This window comes from Pelecanus crispus, chromosome 9, assembly GCF_030463565.1.
Source record: "Pelecanus crispus isolate bPelCri1 chromosome 9, bPelCri1.pri, whole genome shotgun sequence".
NCBI lineage: Eukaryota > Metazoa > Chordata > Aves > Pelecaniformes > Pelecanidae > Pelecanus > Pelecanus crispus.
Window position 1 is genome coordinate 30322102 of NC_134651.1, and position 12438 is coordinate 30334539.

At 40.4% G+C, this 12438-nt stretch overlaps 1 protein-coding gene across 1 annotated transcript in view; it reads right to left on the reverse strand.

The window, feature by feature from the left end:
* PAK2 (p21 (RAC1) activated kinase 2) overlaps window positions 1-12438 on the reverse strand; it is a 51028-nt gene that overhangs the window by 35173 nt on the left and 3417 nt on the right. Inside the window, exon 2 of the mRNA XM_075716499.1 lies at window positions 4309-4375. The gene's annotated coding sequence lies outside the window, so the exon portion shown is untranslated. The remainder of the gene's footprint in view (window positions 1-4308; window positions 4376-12438) is intronic.

The following is a 12438-nucleotide window of genomic DNA, read 5'->3' on the forward strand; positions in this document are numbered from 1 at the left end:
AAAAAAGGAAAGAATCCAAGATTAAGGGATCCATCACTCCCTCATCACACTGGTAGAGCTGTCAAATGTCAGCTACGGAGAAAAGAAATAACAAGGGAAGAAATAGCTCCCTCCAGAAAAACTGTCTTTTTCCTATACGCTCAGGATAGAGCTCTTTGTTTCTCTCTAGTGGCTGGCCAAGGCTTGCTTCAACTGCAGTTACTGCTAGTGGATAGTGGGAACTTAAGCTCAGCTCAACAGCCTTAGGGGCCAAACCCTTGACTCTTCTTAGAGCACCGTAAAACAGCACCAGCCTGCCACAAAATGTCACAATGGGAAATTCTGCCTCTTCCGAGGTGGTTTTCCCAGCCACGGTGTGCACCAGTGGACACCAGTACAGCCCTGCCGCCCAGATGATCACAACCACTTGGAACAGTTCACCAGTTTGCCAAAACCCCTACATGAACAGACCCAAGCTCAAGATGCTTACTTCTTCATACCCACACCGAACATAAATTCAGCCAGAAACAGCAAAGTCTACAAGAAATCAAATGCAGGATCTGTAAATACAAAAAGCACTTGAGCATGACAACAGATCTTTCAAAAAAAAAAAAAAAACCAAACCAAAAAACCAAACCACCACCCACCCCCCCAAAAAAAAACCCCACAGATGGCTTGTGTGGACATAACTCATTTCCTAAGCATATTCTAGTAGCACCATACAGAAAACTAGAGATCATTTCTCCTGGGAGAATTATATTCCATTTGTGCCATGACAGACAAGTACAATGACTTCTTCAAACACTCGAACTCCTACATGAGAAGAGTTCCCTGCAGCATCCCACTTCTGCGGCAGGCAAGTTCACTTGCTGCTAAGCTGGGAAAGCTATTCTTGGCTAGCATGCACAAACTGTACAAGCCTTAAGCCCTCTTAGAAACACACATAGCTTCCAGACTTCACTGTCGCCAGAATAACCTACAATTGTAAATCAGCGCAGCCATGTCCAAGGCTGCAGATAGCAACTGCTGCCACTAATGGTTTTGCCAAGGTCTGGCTCTCTTGCCCTTAACCAGGGTCCTGCCCACATCAGCAAAACTGATAATCCCCACACACAGCCAGACTGCTTTTGGTAACAGGAAAAGAGCAAAGCAGTGTTTATTGCTGCAGTTACTTGGAGGAACACTGGGAACAGGCACAACAGCAAGCTAGTTTCCCTGCAAACAGCTAGCGATAGCCAGCCATATATCTTGATGGGGAAGCAGGGTGTCCCATAAGTTTGGAAGTGTCAAGTTATTAAAACAAACAAACAAAAAGAATCAATGAGAAAGCAACACAGGAAGGGTCACCTCAACAGCAGCTCAGGACTGTAGGATGGCATCCGATCTTAGCAAAATCCTCCCCAGGGCTCAGCGACGAAACCTCACTAACACTACTTCTGCCCACAGCTAGTTCATATGAGTGTTTCTAGATTGTCACATTCAGAGGCAACTTCATTACACAGATGAAGTTTAAAATTTACAAATTGTATATAAAGAGACAAGTGATCAGCCTATTTTTTCCTGGCATATTTAACTCTATTAGGAAAGGTGAAGATATCTAGATGGGGCATACAACCAAATTCTGTAGTCTGTGCACAACATCACAGGGAACCCCTTCCCTATTATTTCAAACAGCAATAAACAGTGCAGAAAGCGCAACCTGCAGCTGTCACAAATTAACATGAATTTCTAAGGTCTCTATGCACATAAAATTTTGGACATGAAGACCTGTGTTCATCAACAGAAAAACAGTGAACTGTAATACCTAAAACAACATGGGGAAAAGTGAACAAGGCAAACTGGCTCTGTAAATCGTTCACCCGTGTTCAGAGTCCAGTACTCTTTTTGTGACACAGCCCTTGTTTGCCTTGCATGCTGTTATAGGTTTTCTATTTTAAAATTACTTGCACACATACAAGCAACATAGTAATGTACAGTTTAATGCAGCAATTCCCTGAAATTTGGGCAAATGTTTTTGTATGTCTTTCAGGGAGCCAAAGCACTCATTTGGGAGCTGGAAAGAACAATTTGCATTCAAAAAACTGGCCGCCAGAATGAGTTTTTAAACTAATCTTCTAATTTTTCTTAAGTCATTCCTAGTAAAACTACTTCTCTCACTCTTCTCACTCATAAAAAGGTTTTTATCTAAAACGCTGAAGAAACAAATCCAAACCAACTAGAACTGCTACACAACCTACAAATGAAAACATATTACAAAAAATCAGCCAAAAAAGTGTAAAATTGTATCATAATTAAAAAACAACACATCTTTATTCCTCATATGCTGATGTGGAAACTAATTTTTGCCAGGCCTACAAGACAACTATAGGAGCCAGTAAGCGGGGACGGGGAGGGAGGAGAAGATAAAAACCCCAACCTCCTCTGTGTATTATTACTACTACATATGCTCCCTACAGTTCACAAATCAAATGTATGATCAAAATATCCTAAACATATACGTATGTAAATAAATGTACAATGGTTTAAACATCAATTGTGAGTGGTCAAACAAATTTATCAAATTTTCAAAGTGATGTAATACATCCTACCATTTTATGTTAGCACACTTCACAGAAGTTACTATTTTATCCCTGCTTTACAGATGGAGAACTAGACACAAATTATTTCTAGCCATCTACAACTGTTTATATAGGATGCTGCAGCACCAGGACCACAAAAATTGATTTTACAGCTCAAGAACGAAATACTTCTTAAAAAATAAAAATACAAAGTGAAGAACACAGTTACCAACTTAATGGACAAAAGGACTGTGAAAATTACAACACAGGATAAGCAGCACCCTGTGAAGCAGAACAGCTTCCAAAGGAAGCTGTCAAGTTAAAATAATATTTAAACAGTTGACAAGACATAATATTGAACTTAGAAAGCTGTAAAAGACTTTAAAAACCTATTTATATCATTGTACAAATTATGACAGGAGTTTAATACTGAAGCATATACAAGAGAGCAAACATCATGTGAAAGGTCTCTCGCTGGTGACAGGTTGTCTTTGGGCATCTATCTGTCAGGTTCCTTAACAATTTATACAAAATGTTAAGCAACTGTAAATGTGATCCTATTGAACTTATTATTCACAGTGTTTCCTTAGGGTGTTTTATACTATTAGTATTTCAGCTATCACAGCTAAGCTGCAAAGCCTGGGCTGTCTAGGCAAGGATGCTGCAGTACTGCAGCACTTGGAGAGGTTTAAACTTAAGTAGCCCTTCCAGCTCCACATATTATAGCTAGATACCTGTTCAATAAAGAATGCATGAAATTCTTATGGGCAGAGTGATAAGATTTCAGTGAAATATTACAGAACAAGAGTAAAGCTTCAGAAAATGCATTTTTGTGAGGCTCAGGCATTTACATATGAAAAGGATGCCGTTCTCAAACCTAGTTCTACCTTATTATCTTGCCTCCAATAACAGTTGTGCAATTTATAAAGCAGCTGAAGATGTCTGTGAGGATGAGACTGAACTCACATAAAACAGACCTCAAAGACTAATGTCTACCATCTACAAAACACAAAACCTCATCCATCAAAGGGAGGCTTCTGTCCACAAGGTCTTCACATACCTGCATACCACCCCAATAAAAAAATTAAAGCTACTTACTCTCTAATAAGAGCTACCCCACTTATCTGAGGGGCTCTAATTCCATTGCAAGGGATGCATGATAATAATCTATGAAAAAAACAGAAGACAGACATTGCTCGTGCTGTGTCATCAATGCAAGAACTGAAGACTTGCATTATAGCATTACCTTAATCTTCAGCACTAGCTGAGCCCTAAATCACAGGAAGATGAGAGGCATCAGAGAGGCATCACTCTGTGATTGTCTGCTCCTTCATCTGGAGGTACTGCAAAATCACAGTACTGCAGACAGCAGCTGAAGCAAGTCCTGAGCCACATCCCAGTTCCAGAAAAGCCATAAGCTTTTAAAAAAAAGCCATAATCTCTTAAGAGTCCTTACACTGAAGCCGATATCCATCAAGAAGACTGCAGTCAGTACCGTGGGCGAGAAACATCGATGGCCTGACCCAGCACAACAATTTTACGCCTTCCAAGTCTTCCTCTTTTTAATTTACAATACTATTAGCTGCGACCAGTGAGTCTGAACATACGAACAAGGGCATAAAACATTTTTGTTGCAACAAACGAGCAGGGAAGACTTACAAATTCTGTCACTATGAAAATTCAAACACTTTTTTTTTTAATTAAAAAAAAAAAAAAACTCCTGTCATAAAATTTATTGTAACTGTGGAAAAAGTTAACCCTAATATAATACCTTTAGAAGTCGTCAACTTTCCAAGAGCTTGTCATCTAAGGGAAAATTTTCTCAGGTCCTTTCAATTCTGTTAAGGAAACAGGAAGACAATTTCAGTAAGCCATTTCAATAGAGTGAGATAAAGATCTCTATTAAATTTGGCAACAAAGAGAGAGCCTAAAAAATATCAGTTTGAGCAGCCACTTGCTACCACTCTATTACCACACTGCTCACTGCAAAATGGCCCATCATCCACCATTGACCAGGTATGTGTGAGCACTTAGGCAGTATGTGTGAAGCCAGAAAGAAAGCACTGATGATACCCGTAACTCATTTAGGAAATTAAAAACATAACCAAGAGAAAGGGACAAGTAAGACCTGAAATGTTGAGGATTACAGACAAGTTATTTGACAAAATGACAAAACCGTTAAGGGTTAGGAAGAGAAAGCTTGTTTCAACCACGTAGGAAACATGATCACTCTGGTTAATCAGAGTGGCATGGGAACAAGAATTACATCTCTTTTCAATCTTGACCAAGATGCTTGAAACAAAGAGATTTCTCCAGTTAAGATGCAGTTTTATATTTATAAAGCTGGCATCTCACTTTGGCCCCTGGGCTTTGGAAGGGCTAAGGAAGTAAAGTACAACCATCACCAGTCACTTAGCCAAGTAAGACTGGTAGAAAAGTACTGCCAAAGACTAACTTCCAAATATTTTCAATAGCAGAGCAAAGATGATCCCCAACAAGTCATGCTTAAAGCGTTGCAGGATAAAAGTCAGTGCCAACCATGTGTCTGACAAGTATCTCTTAGCAGCAATAAGGGAATGGAAAAAAATAATTTAAATCCTGTTAGTGTTAATACAAATTTTGTTTTGCTGGAGTAACAAAATCATTACTACCATGAATTAAACCAAATTAAAAATAATTTCATCTTGGTATTTTCACTTATCCTTCATTCTTTTAAGTTTATTCCCCAATCCTCCTTTCTAATTCTTTTTTTTTTTTTTAAAGACACTAAAACTTAATTACATTAGATGCTCTAAGCTCTAGCAATGTTGCCATGGATGTGTTATCATATAGGTTTACCAGGTGTCGTCTTCCACAAGTAATACTCAATCCAGTTTTACCAAGCATGAGTACATTTGCTTGTGCTGCAAGAACTGTAAGAACTTTCCAGCATACACACAAGCCAAGGATAATGAGAATTATGCCTCTTGGAAGTAAAATATTTTACAATGGAATAATTATTAATAAATAAGAAAATAAGAGACATCACAACCACACACTAAAACACACAGCCCTACTTGTGAAGAAAGCATCCAAACCAGCTGTACTGCACTTTCTGAATTTTTATTTTCCATTTCCAACAGCTACCTGGAAAAATAATCTACATCTAAAAATCTCTTAAAAAAAAAAAAAACAAACCAAACTCAAACCAGAAACCAAAACAGTACTATACCACATATATAAAATCCCTGCAAATAGGTCTAGAAGGGCTGGAAAGAAAAAGTAGCATTCACAAAAGCAATGAGTCACCAGCACTGCCAACACATACCGTGGTTACCGTGAAACAGTCCTCATCCCACCGCTCTGCCGTATACTTTGCAACATGCCAGAAACAAAAATCAGGAGGAGGTACTTGCATGAGTTTCCTGACTGTGGCAGTCAATGCCCTCTTTACCATAAAGCTTGGACATCAGTATCAAAGAGCCTTAGCATGTTAGCACCAGATTAAAATTACCTGTTCTTGTTGCTAAACATCTTTGAAAATCCTGGACTTCACTTGCACTCTTGAGTGGAAAAAGCAAGGAGAAAAGCAGAAAAGATTTTACTAAGTATTTCACACTAGGTGATAATGTCCCAACTCTGAAAATTAAACATTTCACATAATTCATTTTTCTAATAGTGACAGCTAGCATTTCACACATTGAAAAAAAAGGCCTCTTTCAAAATAATAAATAATTTAACAACATTAGAAACCTATTTTCTATGCCATAGAAAATGATGCTAGTATTTTGTGACAAGATCTACAAATAACCACCCATTTGTTCATTTTGTGTTCGATCTGAAGTTACATTCCCAAAAGCTCAGAAACACACGTGAAAAAGACAGAAAGAGCAGAAAGCCAGACACGTAACTGTCCAGCTATTACAAACTGGGCCACTAGTGTCAGATCACCGAAAAAAATTTTCAAGCCAAGTTTAACAACAGTGATTCCTTTTCCATCAATTTAGCTCCCTGACTCAGATCACCGCAGACTCAGGGATGCCACAGCACTAGCTTGTCGGAGTGGGTAGAAACAACTGTTTTGGGGCCAGGGGAGAACAAGACCCTCTCCTTTCCCCCTCGAACCCAAACAGCGGGTTCTCATCTTTATCTATGTGTAAAATCAAAAATATTCCTATTTCTGGTCTAAATTAGTCACAGGTGGACTTAATGTCCTGGTAAAAATCTCAAGCACTCAGTTTATTTAACACTAATATAAAAAAAGCAAGTATTTCATGAACTGCAATCAACCTGTTGGCCCAAAGCAAGCAAACACAGTAACAGCCATCCAAGATCACGCAGAAAGTCAGCCAGGTTCAGAATAACACTCAGCTAAGATCCAGATGTTTTGAAGCTGGCCGAGGTGACCACTAACCCCGTTGCTACGTTCTGTATTCCCAAACTACATGAGCTGCAAAACTAAGTCACAGCTTTTTATGCCACCAAGTAGCTGCTGTTGAAGCAGGAAGCATCTCCCTGCATGCTCACAGCACACCAACAAAGTGGTGGGAAAACTGCCTTAGTGTGCGCATTTAGAGCAACATTTCCTCGTGAATTGGCCAAGAAGAGCTTACAGACACATAGCTGAGACTCTGTATGGATGACTGTTCTCACCCTTCAGTCCTTCCTCCTCTGGCACCTTCAGGGAGTATTTGCTGCTGGCATTCTAGGCAGTCTCCAGGCTGTCAGACTGATGTGACCTGCCCGTAGCAGGAGAGGGAGATCCTTTCCATGACCTCCTAAATTCCAAAGAGGCCCTTTTCAGCAGCACCTGGAATTGGGCCAGAAATTGTTTCTCCTCGATTCCAATACCCTGAATCCTGGCAAAAAGGTCAAAAAATGTTTAATTCCTTGTCCTATAAATTCCGGATTGGTCAAACAGTTTGAAACAGAAGAAAAAGTTGAAAGACTCTTATGTTTCTTCTCCTTTTTGAATAATGTTTTGGAATTTTAAAAGTTGCTCACTTTAAAACATTAACAAAACTTATTAAACAATTTTTTTTTTTACACCCTGAAGCAGGTAATACACAAGCTGAAGTGTACTTTCAATTCAGCCCCTTCCAATGAGCTATTTCCGCAAGAAACTGCCCAGCCAGCTTCTGTCTGACCTCCAGCAAAGCAAAGCCCAAATCCCTAGAAGACACCTTTAAAAGAGGGTGGACTTTTGCAGTAAACAGGCTTAGGGGAAAGATATTTTAATTTTCATTCCTCCAGGTTCTCACTTTATCAGAGACCTTTTCAAGAGGAAAGGGCTTAAACACAGGTGATTTTAAAAAGCATCTTCCAGAAACAGCCTTTTCTTTCTCTTGTCCAAGAGATACCTCTGTTAGTTAAAGCAGTTCTAGAATGATTGTAAATGAAGAACAAATACAACTTAGAGTAGAAAGTATTACATTTGTTTCCAAAGTAAACTCCACATTATTGGACAAAATTCTAATTTCACTCATTAAAGAAACTATGGGAAAGCCTACGTATGCTGACAGTTATGAACTCCTGTGGGTACACACCAAGTCAAACATCCAGCACCTAAACAGGAAGCAGAAAACGTCAGAAAAAAAAAAAAAGCAGAAGTTGAATTGGAAAGGCTTTTTAGTGTATTTCCATCCCTTAATACACCTGCCAGCTGCCCTCATTCTGGTTCACATTATGTTAAATGCGTTTCTTAACACTGTATACCACTTTTAAATCACACTCACTGTTGCCCTAACATGTTGGTTCCTTCCTACAGCTGCTTTTCTCTGAAATGAAACTACAGAATTAGAAAGAATTAAATCTGTCTTATCAAAATAACTCCTTTAAAGATAGGAAACAATTTTTGCAAATTGGCAGAGAGAACAGCCCTGACCAAAGATTCAGATATAGTACAGTTGTTGGTAACAGGTAACCACGTATCTTCCAGGACAACATCCGGTATTTCAGTAACAAACTCAGGCTGTTTAAGCATACAACTTTGGGCAAACTTGTCATTGACAGAGCTACACCAACATTGGGCTTAGATCTTTTGGGAAATGATGACCTGACCTATCTTTCACACAAAGCACACAATACTTTCTAGGAGTCTTAAAAATATTGTATTTCCCCACTAAGGTGTGTTCGTTAAAACAATTCTAAGCACCAGTACATCATTAGCAGCTGAAGCGAAGATTTTTAAAAGCATTTTGAAATTTATGAACAAAGGTTAGATACATCAATTTGATAATTTCAAAATCCACTTGTCTTGCCTGAAGAAAAAAAGAAGCCTCACCAATTTCTGAAGCATTTCAACATACTGTAACCTCAGCCTTTTGAAAGCATGAGTTCCTTTTGTTAATTCACAGATAGGGTGTCCAATCACTCAAAATTTATCTAAACGGCAAAAACGAAACTGCTGTCAATTTTAAGGCGTGTTCCTAAAATTTACATCTCTGCCTGCATGCCCGGTGAGACATTTTCAAAGCCTGATTAATCCCCGTTCCCAGCTGAGAAAATAGAAAGAAGCTGAGAAAATAGAAAGAATGATCAACTTAAAAAACTGGCAAGCCAGATACAAAATTGGGACCAAACCCAGTGTTTCCAGCTCTCGGTGACAGACACCGTCCACTACATCAGTCAAAATACAAGCACTAAAGTGTGTATTTTCCAATTAAAAGTATGGCGCAACTTTATGTGAAATCACGCTCTGAGATCTCATAAGCCTTGAGCAGTGAAGTAAGGCTTGAATATAAAGGGTGAGCTCAGTCTACACTTCACAGTCTGGGCCCCAGTTAGGTAGGTCACTAGGAGATCTCGCAGTCTCACCTGAAAACATCCCCTACCTCTTACCACCTGCACTGAAATGCAAGTAAGAGCTTTCTAAAAATCTTACAACATAGCAACCTCAAGACACCCTAATTCCAACCAGCAAAGCACAACAGAATCCTTAGGCCTTCAGGGAATGCTGCAGCGTTTCCTTGCTAAAAGACACCAGCCACATCGTCCTGCCTTCAAAACTGGTGCCTTGCCCAAGGGTTTCTTGCCCTTTGCCACAAGGCAAGTACCCTAGACACCTTTCCTATTCCCCACCTACTGCCTACCATCCCTCTGCACAAGCACAGCTGCCCTCACACCACATCAAAGTTCAGAGCTTCCCCTCTTGCTCGCACATGCACGTGCACCCCTCGCCCTACAGCCTCGCTATGCCAGAAGGCTGGAGAAAACACTGATTTTTGTCTAACGTAAAGTCCTGCAAATACTGAAAGCTTACAGGAGATGCAGTCTCCTCCTTGGTGCTCCCCCGGTCAAATTGACCTTGCCAAGAGGCAGAGTCAATACAGCACCGGCCAAGCACTGCATTAAGAGGACTGTATCGTTTCTGAGAGTCAACCAGGTAGCTCAGCCTGGCACCCAAGTGCTTGGAGTGATTAGTTATCTCTAGCGGTGCTGCAGGTCACAGGGCAAGTGGTAACCTCAGCATTTGCAATGTTAAACTTAACTGAAAAGGTACATTCAGTTACTGTTACTAGCACAGCAGGTACAGAAACCTCTCTAAGACAACACTGTGCAATTACAAAGCTCTCTCAAAGTTTTGGGCCAGACAGTCAAATTTGGTTTAGATTTAGGAAGGAGGTGCCTCCTTGGAAAGCTAAAAATTGAGTTTGCTGCAGCCTTTCTGAATCTCTCCCCTAGTCCAAAAGAGTGCCTCTGCTTTGACAAGAACAGAGCAGAACTGATCGCAGCAGCTACATTTCTAGAAAAAGAAGGGAAAGCTCCACAACCACCTTCTTTTGGCAACTCAGCTGCCTTTTCCCAACTGCCTGCAGAAATGCAGTTCATTAGGATGCATGCTAATACATGGTGCCTGGCTGCTTTAGACCTCTCCTTCCCCTTGCTCTCCCCATCACCATGCCTCCGCTACCTTCTCCTCCAGGATGCTTTGGTGAGTCAACTCACTTTAAAAGCTTTCTGCCTGCGTCCCAGTTTCTGACCCCAGCACTTGCATCTCTGCTGGTGTTATCACTGGGCCTGGCCATCTAGAACAGTGTCTCTGTAACTAGCGGTTGTTTGCAGAACAAATAGTTTTTTCTTTGTTGTGGCTGCTGCACAGACGTCAATAAATAAGCGTGTTGTAAGAAAGAAGAATATACTGGCACAAAACTCGCAGGGAAGCTCTCAGTGCCTCAGAAACCTCCTAACACAGAAAACAGATAAAAGGTAAAAGGAAAAAGAAAAAACAAACCCAAGACTGATGCAAGAACTCTGAAGCAGAAGTATCTCTTATTAATAAAACACATAGACCTAGATTTGGATCCCGATGGCTTTTCACACCATCACCAGAACAAAATCTGCAGCATCAACACCCTTACCGCTTACTCTAAAAATTATTTAGAAACCAAAGGTGCTTGAATAATTTTCTCTTTTGAACATAACCGAAAGGCTGACTGAAACAACGCAAGCACGCATGAGTTTTTAAAAGGATACATTTTAAAATAAGCACAAGATTACACCTGCCATACATGGTCAAAGCATTCACCCATCCACTCCAACATCCATCCCAGAGAGGGAACACGAGCAGGTGCCTCCGGAAAGAAACTCCCCCAGTCGGCCAAACGTCCAAGTTGTAATTCGGTACAAATTTCATCCCAGTAAACCAGCCTCTGACAAGCTGCCACACAGCAGCTCAGAAAGCACATGCCTTGAATACACCAAAACACGTTGCACCGTGTTATGAAGTGCAGGATATATAGGCAGAGGCGTTATTCCTCTTTTAATAACCCAACATTTTTGTTTTAACAACTATGTCTGCACAAAGCTGAGTCAAATTCCACATACAACTTAGTCAACACAGAAGATCTGCATTTTTGTTCTGGCCTCAAGAACTGAAACATCCAGCCAGTGGATTTTAGAGTAAGGCTTTTCCTTCCTCTAAAACATTACTCAGTGAGGTTTTTTTTAAGTGCTCCTATTATCTTAAAGATTCTACTCAAAAACTCATAAACACAAAGGCTTTGCATTTTTACTTTTCTACATTGCTTCTATTTCAGTCTATTAGTCTGTAAATTAAACGACTAATTCGTCCTTTCTCTGGTAACATAAAAGTGGAACTGCTCATTTGGTTACAAACAGATATTTCTTAACCTGCCTCCACAGTACCTCTGCAAGTTAAATTACCTCTGTCTCCTAAATGAAGAAACTGAATCACAAGGTAGCTAGTCCCTGGTTTTTAGGGTGGTACCACTCCAGGGCTCACATTGTGAGGACACTCCATACTGCAAAGTAGACCCTAGATTTTCACAAGAGCGGGCCCACTTTTTCAAGTATAAACCCTCCCCCCCCAAAAAACCCCAGAAATAAGAAGATAAAAAGCGCCACAATATGCTAGGTTTGAATTGCACCTAACGTTGCTATTATTGCAAGACCTCCAAAATAATTATTATTAAAATGCTGCAATATCTGGACTGTCTTCACTCACAGTAAGGCAGCACGTGAAACGGATTATTTTGGCTACAGGCAAAGTGCAACATTACTCCTTGAAAGCCAGCTGATGAACTCTCTGCTCCCAAACCAACCTTTGGACAGTTGCTTGGACCAGGCTAAACCCAACTTTATTCTCCCTGCTCCCCAACCAGCCTACTATTAAAAACCTAAACCATCCTGTGTGGCTTTAACAGAATAAATACAAATAGCAGTAACAAAAATAAAGCAGAAAACACAGGGAGGAGAAAAAACAAGCAGGTGAGGTGCACAAAGAGCAACATTTTTTAGCTAGCACAGAAAGATGTGGGCTAATGGCAATCCAGGTATCGCAGCGGCTGCGAAGACAACCGACACATTTAACAACCTGCCGCAATACCTGCATCGCAGGCACTCGCTGCGTGGGACGGGGAAGGCTCTGCGCTCCGTTTCTGTATTTAAACAGATTTTTTTC